At 44.0% G+C, this 14153-nt stretch overlaps 1 protein-coding gene and 1 long non-coding RNA gene across 3 annotated transcripts in view; one reads left to right on the forward strand and one right to left on the reverse strand.

Moving 5' to 3' along the window:
• The window catches only part of LOC141582964 (uncharacterized), an 815156-nt gene that overhangs the window by 190704 nt on the left and 610299 nt on the right, over positions 1 to 14153 (reverse strand). The gene's annotated exons all lie outside the window — the stretch shown is intronic.
• Positions 1835 to 10299, forward strand: LOC141583010 (uncharacterized). Of its 2 annotated transcripts, none has more exons than XR_012515830.1 (3): positions 1835 to 1871; positions 8384 to 8543; positions 10242 to 10299. It is a non-coding gene; the product is annotated as an uncharacterized LOC141583010 (long non-coding RNA). The 2 variants fall into 2 exon arrangements; XR_012515829.1 differs by lacking the exon at positions 1835 to 1871 and adding an exon at positions 5893 to 5968.

A 14153-nucleotide genomic window follows, 5' to 3' on the forward strand; every position in this document is an offset into this window, starting at 1 on the left:
CGGGGCAGGCGCCTGGGAGGACAGTTGCCTAGTATCTTGCTGGAGTGGAATTTGTCCGCTCTGGCGGTGGAAACTCTCGCTCGGACTCTTGCAGGTCTACGCACAGACAGGCTCCGAGTACCTTGCTTCCTCCCTGAGGATGCTGGACGCCCAGGAGCATTCCAAAGGACCTCGCGTCCAGTGCCCTGGACACACCTTGTGGACCCAGAGGCTACCGCAAGCGCAGCAGCGGCTGTGGTGCCTGCTGGCTGGGCTCTGTAAGACCAGGGCCTCCGCCTCCTGCTCCTGGGCTCCTGTGCGCAGCTGACCCTGTTGGGGACCTGGGCCCCACGGCAAGTGCCGAGAGCAGCGAGCCCGGTGGGGCTCCCCAGGAACCCTGGGTCCACGTAGGCGCCGTCTGGGGTTCTCAGCATGGGAGGCCCCCGGGCCTCGCGGGGAGTCCAGGGATGCCGGGGTCTTGGGGTGGACGCCACAGGGTATGGTCTGTGAGAGCCCCCAGGAGGGGCCAAGTTCAGGCTGGAGGCTCTGCAAGGGAGGGCAGCTGGGGCGAACAGCTAGGAGGCAGCCTTGCAGCAGGAGGCAGTGCTGGTGGTGGACGACATAATGGTGGACGTGGACAGGGTGGCCGAGGAGGAGGCTGACACGGAGGAGCGGCAGCAGGTGGACCAGCGGGCCCAGCGCCCTGGCCCCAGCAAGCCCTGGCCGGCAACGGACTCGCCGGAGGTCCTTCACTTGGAGCTGGGCTCCGTTCATGCCCCAGATGGCAGGGCATCTCCGGCTTCTGGGGAGATCCGTATCCTTGCAGGTTCTCAGGACTCGGGTTCATGGGACGCGGGGCTGCCCTCCCCCACAAGGCAGGCACCAGCTCCCCAGACACGCTTTCCTCGCTTTTGCTGGCCCTGCCCGCAAAGGGATGTAGTAGGCCCTGAGCATATATAACTTCCATCGCACCCACAGGAGCGCCATGGTGAGCATCAGGCGTGGCCCTGCGGCCCCTTCTACCCACAGCAGTTTTCCTCATGGGGAGTCATCCACCCCTCAGGGAGTTCGGGAGAGGAGAACACCGTACACTCAGCGAGCAGGTGACCCTGCTCAGCAGCCAGCACACAAGGGCCTCGTGCGGCTCCAGAATCCGGAAGAAGCAGCCGCCTCACACCACCCAGCCCGCCCCCTAATCTCTTGACCACTTCTTCGGTGGCTGGCCCCTGGGCAGCGTAGGCTTTCTCGGCCTCGTTCCACCCACCGCCACAGTTGTGAAGTGCCCCCACGCCAGACACAGCCAGAGGACCACCACAGTCGTCAAGTGCCCCCACGCCAGACACAGCCAGAGGACCACCAAGAAAGGGTGACAGGCCAAAGGTCTGCTGGAGAGCCCTGCCCCACACTCTCTGCCCTCTTGCAGAGTTCCAGGGTGTTTAACGACACACTCACTCAATCATCTGGAGGCTCTTTGACGAGAGGCAGATTGTGCAGCACACCCAGATGTTTCACCCCCCATCCCTAGATCACAAGCCACCATACAGCCTTGCTTACTTGCTGAGCTGCATGACCGATTTGCAGGTCAGGCTGGGAAGCCTGGGTTTAGGGTAGAGGTCAGGACTCAGGGGTTCCTCTGGATCCCAGGGGGCGGTGTCTCAGCGGGCAAGCTGGGTAGCGGAAATGCATGCTTCCCTCTAGCAGCTAGCAGGCCCGCTTCAGCCCAGCTAGCTGAAATGGTCTCTTTGTGTCCCTACTTCTTCTCCCCTCATCACCAATCAGGAGGAGGAACTCAGCCATCCCAGATACCGGCAGCAGGATGAAGTTGTCCTTTCGTGCTAAACTTTACTTCCTCAGTGAAGTGATCATTAAGGAGTATCTCCTTGGCATCCTAGGTAAGTAGTGCCTCCAGGCGCCCCAGGGGAAGTGGTGTGTGAGAGGCTAGGCCTGGCATGAGCCTTCCCCACCCGCCTGTCTCCAGGGTACAGGGTGGTTGATTCCACTGCAGTCCAGTTGCTGTGGGATCATGAAGGTGAAGCCCCCATCTGCAGAAGGGACACCAGCTACCTGAGCTTGTTCAGCTGGTTGGCTGATAATGTGATAATATAGGGAAAGAGACTCAAGAAAAATTTTGAGTGCCCTTCGGATTCCTTTAGACTACTCACTTGTAAAATTTTAACTTCTTCCCCCTGTGGTTCTGCTCAGTTTATTATTTGTAATTTTTATTTGTTTCCTTATTTGCCTCTTGTGGAACGTTTTTCTCAAAGGAGTTTTTGTTTGTTTGTTTGTTTTTAATTTTCCTTTTGGATATGTGAGCACTTTTTCTTGAATAGAATTTTTTATCTTATTTTTATTTTTTTCAGATGGAGTCTCACTCTGTTGCTCAGGCTGGAGAGGTGTGATCTCAGCTCACTGCAACATGCCCCTCCCAGCTTCAAGCAATTCCCCAGCCTCAGCCCTCTGAGGAGCCCGGATCACGGGTTCGTGCCACCATGCCCAGCTATTTTTTGTAATTTTAGTCAAGATTGGGTTTCACTGTGTTTGGCAGGCTGGTCTCGAACCCCTGACCTCAAGTGATCCACACACCTGGGCCTCCCAAAATGCTAGGATTAAAGGCATGAGCCACCATGCCCGGCCTCATTTTTTTGTTGATGTATTTTACCGCTTGTTCTATTTTCTTCACGTTCTCATATTGTAGAGTTATTGTAATAATATATTTTATCTATTTATTCACTACTTCAGTAGGATTTGAAAAGCAATGTTTCCATTCACTGAACACAGTGCTGTGAATAAGTTAAAACTTGGGTAGCACTGCCATCCTTTCCTTCATAAATTCTTCAGGAACTCTCATACCGTTTTCCCCCACCTGAGGAGAACATGCAGATATGAAAATTTGTGTGAGCGAGTAGGTATCAAAATATAATCTGAAAGACCAGTGAAGTTCAGAAATACACTTTTGCAGTTTTGCATTTTTAATTCACATAGTTTTGAAAACGTTATTTGCTGGTAAATGAAATCCTGTATTCACATTCATGTTAAAGACACAATGTGAATCATTTCAAAAATGAAATGACAATAATCCAAGGCCATGAGTTAGTTTAGGAAGTAATGACACAGCGGTTGTTATGAAGAAAAATCGTATTTATTGAACGTATGTTTAGAGCGATTTTAGAAGGCTTAAGTCAGCATTTTTGATTTTGTTGCTCTGGAGTTTTATCAGACTGTCACCAGACTGTAGCATGACTAGCTATAGTGACTAGGCTACCAAAGTCTCTGGGCTGCGGTAGTTATTACTGAAGAAAGGCGCAATGAGTTTGGCTGTTTAAGGGGAGTGGACAACTGAGCAATTTCTACCCAAAGCCTGGTTTACTGGGTGACCTCCTTTCACTGACGTAGATAAGATCCGGAAGAAGTGTGGACTCACTATAGTAGGTAGGACTTTGAGACTGGTGAAGCCTATTTGCCTCCAACTGCCATAGCCAGATATTGGCCTGCACATAACCAATATCTGCTATAGTCAGATATTGGCCTATTTGCCTCCAACTGCCATAGACTGATATTGGCCTGCACATAACAGCCCTTCTGGACTCACTGAGTCCTATAAATTTAAACATAGACTTTGGACTTACATGCCTATCCCAACATCTTAAACTTAGATTTAGTAAGTTGATGATGAAGATGTATTCCCAAGAAAGGGAGACATGAAGTGAGTGCCTAGGAAACTCATCCGATCAAATACCTTGGAGGGGGCGGAAACTTACTGGGGAAGAAATCACTGAAAATCAAATCCTAAAAAGATACGTTTTGGCTGGGCATGGTGGCTCACGCCTAACTAGGTCAGGAGATCGAGCCCATCTGCCTAACATGGTGAAATCCTGTCTCTGCTAAAAATACAAAAATTAGCTGAGTGTGGTAGCATGTGCCTGTAGTACCAGCTACTGGGAAGGCTGAGGCAGAAGAAACACTTGCATCTGGGAGGCAGAGTTTGCAGGGAGCAGAGATGACACCACTGCACTCCAGACTGGGCAATAGTGCTAGACTCCTTCTAAAAAAACTATAATTAAAACAATTTTAAAAATAGAAACGTTGTATTTCACTGTGGAAATAAAACACACTGGACTCCTTTTAAACTCTGAAGTGTAAAGGTACTATTGTTAAAATAAGAGAATTATATACAATGTCTCATTTGTTTAAAGAGCAGCATACTAGCTCTTCAGTATACTGAGATTAATAAACCATGTAGGAAAACTCAAGAGATTAGGAACAAATTTTTTTCAGAGAATGTGTTCTGTAATTACAGAGGTTTAATATTTACTCCTACTGATCCACGATTCATGTGGATATTCGTCAGTTAGGCATAGGCCATGTATTTTTTTATATAGGGACAAAGTTTTGTCTATATAATGATACAGTTTCTCTCATGTAAAAAGAGGGAAAAATGAATTGCATACCACATTTGGGTCAGATACTTTGGCCTGAGTAATGAAGCAAACAGTGAAATTGTCTGTGCCAGGGTACAGATGGGCACACCTTGAAGCTTCCATCATTTGCATCTGAATTCTCACTGGTCTCTCCTAGAAAGCCAAATGGACTATAAGTATCCTAAAGAATATATGGTACATTTATACACCACGTATTGTGGTAATAACTATCCTAAAAAAGGTGCTACATTTAAACACTAAGCATTGAGATGAGGCCATGATTTGTCTTATCCTTAACGTCTCATCATCACTTAATCTTGTATCTATAACTTATACTAACAAATTGACTATATTTTATCACCATCAACCTTTTACATCATACATTTATCTTCTATTTCATTCTCTTTGCAGTCACTTTTTTTTTATAATGGCATTTCTCTCTGTCACCCAGGCTGGAGTGCAGTGGCGATCTCGGCTCACTACAACCTCTGCCTCCCAGTTCAACCATTTTATCCTTCCTTAGCCTCCTGAGTAGCTGGAATTACTGGCACACATCACCACTCCTGGCTAATTTTGTAATTTTTGTAGAGATGATGTATCCCTGTGTGCATCAGACTGGTCTGAAATCAGAGGACCCACCTGCCTCAGCCTCCCAAAGCCTTCCAAAGTGCTGGGATTACAGGCATGAGCCACTGCGCTTGGCCTTTTTTTTTACTTTTTTCTTTCTTTCTTTTTCTGAGACAAGTTCTTGCTTTGTTACCCAGGCTGGAGCACACTGGCACAGTTTGGGCTCACTGTAGGCTCGACCTCCTGGGCTTAAGCTATCCTCCCGCCTCAGCTTTCCATGTAGCTGGGACTATAGGTGTGCACCACCATGCCTGGGTATTTTTTTTTTTTTTTAAGAAATGAAATCTTGCTGTATTGCACAAGCTGGTATCAAACCCCTTGGCTCAAAGAGTCCTTCAAGTTTAAGCTCCCAAAGCGCTGGACTTACAGGTGTGTTGAGCACTTCAAGAGCCTAGTCCCTTTTTAATCACATTTAAAAATGCCACTCTTCAAAATTAACAAGTCAAGTTTCTACTTACAAAGGTTCCAAATTCCACATCAAGTTCAGATTCATTTGCATAAAGAGGTGAACACAACAATCAAAAATACCTCTTATTTTTCTTTTGTTCCAAAGTTAGCAAAGTTTTGGGAAACAAATCATCCTACCTTGGTTTATAAAACTTGACTGTACAGAGAAATATCCTCATATTTTTCCCATCCGAAATTCTGTCAAATTATGGTCAGAAACATCATCTTATAAAACAGATCTCCTAGTGGGTATCTGATAAGGATTAAATGCCTTATAATTAGTAAGGCAGAAATTGTGATTGTGTTTTTTTTTTTTTTTTTTTTTTTTGAAGAGTAATATTAAAAATATGGACTTCACTTTGTTTTTTGTTTTTTCAGAACTACTACCCTAATAAGGAAAGTAACTGCTGATCCGGAATAAGAATTCTTGGCCCAGACAGCCAGGGTTCTGGACTATTCTGGATCTTCAGATAGCCCAAGGGTGCTAGGAGCTGACTGTGAGTCTGGATCACTTGAAAGAGTAGAAATGCCAGGCCATTTCTTGCTGTACCACTCACCACCTGGAATCTCTCATGCAGTGGAACGGTAGACATCTTAACAACTCTCAGTGGTGCCACAGGGCGCCTCAGGCCCAGTATCACAGCAGTGTCTTCAGGATTCATGTGTGTGTGGACAAATTAAAGTGCTTTCACTAGAAAACCAGAAACTTAAATACTGCATCAGGCCTTCCAGCATATTACCTTAATCATGATACCCAGGTACCCTAGTTCATCTTCAGAGAAATCAGAAGTCTGTGAATAAAGAGTCGACACACAATGAGAATGTAGAGGAATTAACTGAACAGAAGTACTACTTAGCCAAACACAGAGAGGCAATTTCTTTTTAGCCTAAAACAAAACTGTCATCTGCATATGTGAAATGGCCAGGCATTATGGAAATGAATTTGCACAGAGAAACCTTCAGCAGTGTAATTACAGGATAATGAATTTTAGGCTATGGGAAGAGCAGGCACAGACTTGCGTTTTCCTGACACAGTGGTCAGCTGTGAGAGCCCAAGAGCTGCTCATTATGAAACCACTGCAGATCTGACTGCCACTGTTGATGATCACAGCCTGCCAAGGCATGGTATATCACAGAGAAATGTGATTTGCCAAAACTGAGGGGAAATATAAGCACCATTAATTTGAGTGGATCTGCCATCCGAAGACCAATTTTTTAAAGTTTTACATCGCCCCTCTTTCTGCTAACCAGGTCAGCATTATGAACCATGACTAGCAAACACAACTTCTACATGCTTTGTGTTTACACATTCTTCTCGAAAAAAAAAAAAAAAAAAAAAAGTGTTTCTCTTAATATGTCTTCAAGATCTTAGTTTCTTTCTGTCCTAGCTTTAATTTATTTAGGGAAAATGTTGAAAGTCATTACAGCATTCTCCCCATTGCAACTTTTATAAAGATACTATCTTAGCTACTTAGAAGTTGTTGAAGTAGATAGGCAACAAAAAATAATGTGATTTGAAGAAATTACATAAGTAGTGAACATTTTGGAGATAAGGCAATTGTCTCTAAATTGTAGGGAAATTATCTTATTAAGCTTATAATCTTAGTAAGATATCAAAACAATGGTTTAAAGAGAAAATTCAAGTTTGAGTTTCAGGAAAGAGCTAAAAAAACTAGATAGATATATTGACTGATTGATAGATGGATTAGATAGATAGATTGCATAGATTGATTAGATAGATTAGATAGGCAGACAGACAGACAGATAGACAAATAGATTAGATAGATAGGTCCATGGATAGATAGATAGATAGATAGAGAGAGAGAGATAGACAGACAGATAGGAAATACAGATGAAATTAGAAGCATGTAAGTCAGTGTAGTTGTTTCTGAATTAGGCTTCGAGGATATAAGCAAAGAATTATGGCCTCCTTTGTATTTTAAATGTATTATACACTGTAGCTATGGCAATAGGTGATAACTATAAAATACCTCCTATTGTGATTAAGTGAAAATTTAATGCATGAGACCAGAAGAGATCTCTCAGTTTCCAAGGAAATAAGGGAAACACAGGAATGTGAAACAGACATTGCTAATGTTGTGACAGGTTTTGTACCAGCTCAGGGAAGGAGGAAAATGATAATCCTAGTGTCATACAGTCTAGTGTAATGGCACTGAAAACACATTATTTACCTACTACCATTCTGTTTCTAAACATCATACTGTCTTTAACTTATCGTACACTAAATTTAAAATAATTCTGTTACAAATGTAAGGTATTGTGTGGTAAGAAAGAAATGACTTTGTGTTAGGAGAGTGTGTCTTAATGTTAGTTCCATTCATGTATTTAAATTGTACTATTATGTTCTGGGGTACATGTGCAGATCTTGCAGGATTGTTACATAGGTACACATGCAACACCATGGTGGTTTGCTGTCTCCATTCCCCTGTCGTCTACATCAGGCAATTCTCCCAGTGTTATCTCTCCTCAACCTCCCTGTCCCCCACTGTCCCTCTCCTTGATCTCCACCCACAAACAGACCCAAGCGTGTGATGCTCCCCTCCCTGTGCAGATGTGTTTTTACCGTTCAACACCCGCCTATGTGGTGTTTGGTTTTTGTTTTTCTGTCTGTTTGCTGAGAGTGATGGTTTCCAGATTCATTCATGTCCCTACAAAGGACATGAACTCATTGTTTTTGATGGCTGCATAGTATTCATTGTGTATATATGCCACATTTTCCCTGTCCCGTCTATCATTGATGGGCACTTGGGTTGGTTCCAGGTCTTCACTATTGCAAACAGTGGCACAATGAACATACATGTGCATGTGTCTTTATAATAGAACAATTCATAATCCTTTGGGTATATACCCAGTATTGGGATCGTTGGGTCAAATGGAATTTCTATTTCTAGATCCTTGAGGAATCGCCATGCTGTCTTCCACAATGGCTGAACTGATTTACCCTCTGACCATCAGTGTAAAAGCGATCCTATTTCTCCACATCCTCTCCAGCATCTGTGATCTCCTGATTGTTTTACTGATCCTCATTCTAACTTGTGCGAGGTGGTATAGGTATGTCAATGTGGTTTTGATTTGCATGTCTCTGATGACCACTGATACTGAGCATTTTTTCATGTGTTTGTTGGCCTCATAAAGGTCTTCTTTTGAAAAGATGTCTGTTCATACCTTTGCCCACTCTTGAATGGCTTTTTTCTTTTCTTACAAATCTGCTGCAGTTCTTTGCACATTCTGGGTGTTAGCCCACGTCAGATGGGTAGACTGTAAAAAAAATTTCCCATTCTTCTGGTTGGGGGTTACCTCTAATTATTGTCTCTTTTGCTGTGCAGAAACTGTTACATTTAATTACATCACACTTGTCTATTTTGGCTTCTGTTGGCGTTGCTTTTGGTGTTTTAGTCATGACATTAACAGTCCCATTCATGGTTTGCCATTAGAACTTGACCAATTCATTCTACTTATTTAATATCAGAGTAAACAATTAAGATGGCTATAGTAAAAATCTTACATGGTCTTTATCATACAGTAATCTATCTCATGCAGGGATACTATGGAAATGGAAACATATACTAAGTAGGAAATGCCTTTGTAAGCCATAAGGAAAACAATTCCTGTGATTAGGTAGATAAAAATTATTTCATTTCTCAGGAAGAGCTTTCCATTCCCCTCTCCTTCCCTCCGTTCTTTTCTATTTCCATTCTCTTCTTTTTCCACTTCCCCTACCAAGTTTTTGAGCCTTACCCTGAGGCTGTGGCACACAGATGAACTGTGGCAGAGAGATGAACAGAAGCAGGAGTGGAGGTGAAAGCTGAGGCATTTGCAGAGGTAGAGAGTGAAGGAGACATGGAACCAGAGATAGTCATGGACCCTTGCTTGTACCAGGGTGTATGGCTAAGCCGTGTCACTCCCTGGAGCCAGAAGAGGAAAGAGTAGACTTTGCTGAAGACATGGGGCTTTGTGTAGTGCTCATTAAAGTGACTCAAGATTCCCAATTACACCCAAACATCATTTTGCTGCAGGTGGCACACCAAAGGTGCCCGCAGGTCACCCTGCAAGTAAAAACAAACAAGATATCAGTAATTATGTTGAAGGAGGGCCAGAAGTAACTCTTGGTGTTTCAGTGATTCCTCTTTCTCCTGATATTCATACCCCATGAAGTTGTCACCTTAGAAATAGGCTCCCCCATAGCTTTTTGGCCTCCACATGGAAAGTGAATTTATTCAGCCTGGGCCAAAATTGGGCACAAGTGCTGACTTGTAGGATGTTCAGATGCTTTTTTTTTTTTTTTTTTTTCATAATTTTAGGACTTCTTCCCAGTGGAAAACAGAGAAGCGTCTTAGTGTGGTTTGTTTTCAACTTTAGCCAGAAATTCCAGACCAGCCTGGTCAAGGAAGGCTAAGCCTGATGTCTACTAAAAATACAAAAATTAGCCTGGTTTGGTGGTGGGTACCTATAATTCAAACTACTCAGGAGGCAGAGGCAGCACAATTGCTTGAACCTAGGAGTTGGAAGTTCCAGTGAACCAAGACTGGGGTGGTGGGTTTCTGTACTGTCAGCTACTTGGTTGACTGAGGCATGAGAATGGTTTGAACTCGGGAGTCTGAGGCTGCAATGAGCAGTTGGACACAGAATCAGATTCTGGAAAAAAAAAAAAAAAAAAAATGGACATTGCAGCAATTTCAAAGGGAAAGTGTGGGCTTTAATTACTTTCTTCATCAAATGAAATTTTCATATCCTTTCTCCTTTTTCAAGGTGGAGTCTCACTCTGTCATCCAGACCGGACTGCAGTGGTGCAATCTCGACTCACTGCAGCCTCAACTTCCTGGGCTCAAGGGATTTCTCTCACCTCAGCGCACAGAGTAGCTGAGATTACAGGCATCTTCCACTATGGTATTTCCATCTCCTCAGCATTCAGGAGAGCTTAAGATCCGGTCCCATGACTCTGAGAATGAATTCAAGCTACTCACTTTTTTCATTTGCTTGTTTGAGACAGTCTGGCTCTGTCAACCAGACTGGAGAGCACTGGCCCAGTCTCAGCTCACTGCAGCCTCCACCTTTCAGGTTCAAGCGATTGTGGTGCCTCAGTCTCCCGGGCAGCTGAGATTACAGGTGCCGACCACCATGCCCAGGTATTTTTTGTATTTTTAGTAGAGATGAAGTTTCATGACGGTGGCCAGGCTGGTCATGAAATCCTGACTTCAGGTGATCCACCCACCACGGCCTCTCAAAGTGAAGAGACTACAGGTGTGAGCCACCATGCCCAGCCCAAGCCACTGATTCAGATAAAGGTCACTTTGCTTGGCTCTAATTTTTCTGACCCTGTTTTTTTCTTTTCTTTTCTTTGGAGGTGTAGTGTCGCTCCAAATTGCTGGGATTACAGGTGTGAGCCACCAGGGACAGCTCACACAGCTGATTGAGATAAAGGTCACCTTAGCCATAGTTCTCTTTGACCCCATTTTTAAATTTTCTTTCCCTCCAAGAGTGGGAAATCCTGATTTAAGCCCACATCTTTACACTCTCACAGAGTTGACAGGTATTTAACAAAACAATAATCGGGTCCTGTATCTGCCAAGGAGAACATACTGTACAAACATAGACAAAGTGTGGTATTGGCATTCACAGCTTCAGCTAAACACGCGATGAATTTTTCATTGCCTCTCAGCTTTGAACTTCGTCGTGATGGCTGGATGCGGTGATTTGTATTTGCCTCTGAAGTGTGTTCTCTGTCAGCTGTACTCAGAGGTTTAGAAGGCTGCTTGTTTTGAGAATTTCATGGGATCCTTCTAAAATTGTGCGGTTGTTTTTTTTTGTTTTATTTTTCTCTCCCACCATGGGTGAAGCTGCGACGAACGCTGTCTGGCAATGAACGGTGACATTTGCATTGTGCTGTTCGTCTCTCTTAATAATGTTAATGTGTTCATGAAAAGACGTGATCGTGTACTCACGATTTCATGTTTCTACATTGTAGATTCAGTATTTCCGTTCCCAAAATGGCTCTACATAAACCACGGACCCCAAGGCTCTTTGATAAAAGAAGTATGCCAGCGGGCATAGTGGCTCAGGCCTGTCATCCCAGCATTTTGGGAGGCCGACGTGGGTGAATCACCTGAGCTCAGGAGTTCAAGACTAGCCTGGGCAACATGGCCAAATCGTATCTTTACTAAAAGTACAAACTAGCCGGACATGGTGGCTGGTGCCTGTGACCCCAGCTACTCGGGAGGCTGAGGCAGGAGAATCACTGGAATCCGGAAGGCTGAGGTTGTGGTGAGCCGAGGTTATGCCACTGCCCTCCAGCCTGGGTGACAAGAGCGAGACTCTGTCTCAAAAAAAAGAGCTATGCCATCTTGCATCTGGCACTCACTCCAGTCCGTACTAATTCATCTCTTACTGTAGCCTGGGTCTGTGTTAGACAATGCATGAATCTCCCGATTCTGCTGTTAACAAATGACCAAAAGCTGAGGGTTTAAAATACCAGCAACTGAGCCTCTCCCAGTCCTGGAGACCTGGAGTCTGAGGTCAAGGTGTGGGCACGGCCCTGCTCTTTCCAGAGTGTCTCGGGGAGGATCCTTCCTGCCTCTCCCAGATCCTGGGGCTCCAGCATCCCTAGGCTTGTGGCCTGATCACTCCATTCTCTGCCTCCATCTCCACATCACCCTCTCCTCTGTGTCTGTGTCTACTCTTCTGCCTCCTAGAAGGTCAGGGTACCAAAATGAAGCAGGAGTAATGAGAAAGAAGCCTTTGGATCATTGAACTGAGGAAGAAAGTGGCTTTTTATTTGGCTGGGAACTGTGTGGGGTTACAGCCTCATTCACTGAGCTCCCAGAGAAGCAGCTTGTCTCCTCTTTTGCAGGCTTACAACGCTAAAGGGGAATCTGAGGCAAAACTATGTCACTGTCTATTTGCTGGATATCCAACTTTACAATCTTTTGGTTTCATTGATTTGCTAATTCATATGCAGCTTGAGTATAAACAGGCAGGGGAGGGGCTTACAGAGAAAAGACCAGCAAATCATTATTTGGCAGGGGTGTTTCCAGGAGGGAGCCTGGCCCGGGCAGTTGTGGGGGTGGTGACTCAGTGCTGGGCTTCAGCCATTACAGAAAACATTAATTTGCAACTCTTTCAAGGCTTACAGATAGCAGAGACTCTGCAAACTGAAAAAAGAGACATTTTCCCAACCATTTGGAATTATATTTATTTTCTCACCCTCCTCTCCTTCCAGAGGGGAGGAGGAGGAGGTTGAGGCCGGAAAGTCAGAGGAGTGGAGGTGGTCTCCTCTCTCAGTAACATGTGGATGTTTGTATTAAACAATTTTAAACTACCTTTTTTTACTTAATATTTGTATGAGTCATGTAAACTTAAATGGATATTTCTAGGAGCTTTAAGAGAGTGTAATTCACAAGTGTCAAGGAGCTTCAATAGAAATAAAAATAGAGGTAGAGATAGACAAGTTAGAGACAGAAATAATGATAGATACAGATACAGGTAGAGAGGAAGACAGAAATAGAAATAGAGACAGAGAGAGAGAGAGAGAAAGAGAGAGAGGAAAAGAGAGAGAGAGAGAGAGAGAGAGAGAGAGAGAGAGAGAGAGAGAGAGAGAGAGAGAGATTCCAGATAGATCAGGGAGATGGGGAAAATCCCATTAAGGTAAAATGGTTGCCAACATAGGGAGTCAGGCAATAATGTCCACCTAGGAAAAAGGCTAGGAAGAAGTGAATCCAACATATAGTGTGTTCCTGGTATTCTGATTGCTGAATCCTAAGGTGGTTAAATCTGTTTATAGATTTCTGAGGAGTCTTTGTACTTAATTTGCAGGCAAGCTTTATGCAAGGCCTGCACTAATTTACACTCTCACCAACAGTGTGCCAAGCTATCCTTTTCTCTGCATCTGCAACAGAAACAGGTTCTTTTGTCTTTTGGATAACAGTCATTCTGACTGAAGTCAAATGAATGGATTAGGGATTATGAGCAATTTGTCATATGCCTTCTGGGCAATTATGTCTTAGGTTCGCAATTTATTATGCACATCGTTGGCTCATTTTTTTTTTATGCTGTTGAGTTGTTTGAGTTACTTATGTATTGTAAATCTTTACTGTTATCTGAAGTACAGTGATACAATAATTTCTTCCATACAGTAGGATATTTTAGTTTCCTGTGCTATGTGTGAGCACCTTACTTTGATACAACTCCAGGCTGTGTTTTTCATGTTCTTTACTGTGCTTTTGCAGTCTCTTTGGGACCATCGTTGTCCACAGTGATGCCGTGGAGCTTCTTCCTTTTGATTTCTTCTGGTATTTTTTATGGTTAGGTGTCTGACATTAGAGTCTGGTCAGAAATAATCAACACCCCTGTCCCTCCCCACACACATGCTTTTTTTTTTTTTTTTTTTTTTTTTTTTTTTTTTGAGATGGTGTTTTGCTTTTTTCACCCAGGCAGGAGTGCAGAGGTGCAATCTCAACTCACTGCAGCCTCGGCCTTTTGGGTTCAAGCTATTCTCCTGCCACAGAATTCTGATTAACAGAGATTCCAAGTGCATGTGCCACCAAAAATTTCTAATTTTTGCATTTTTTTACAGACAGCATTTCATCATTTTAGCCAGGCTGGTCTTAAAGTCCTGATCCACCCTCTTCTGCCTCCCAAAGTGCTAGGATTACAGGAATGAACCCC

This window comes from Saimiri boliviensis, chromosome Y, assembly GCF_048565385.1.
Source record: "Saimiri boliviensis isolate mSaiBol1 chromosome Y, mSaiBol1.pri, whole genome shotgun sequence".
NCBI lineage: Eukaryota > Metazoa > Chordata > Mammalia > Primates > Cebidae > Saimiri > Saimiri boliviensis.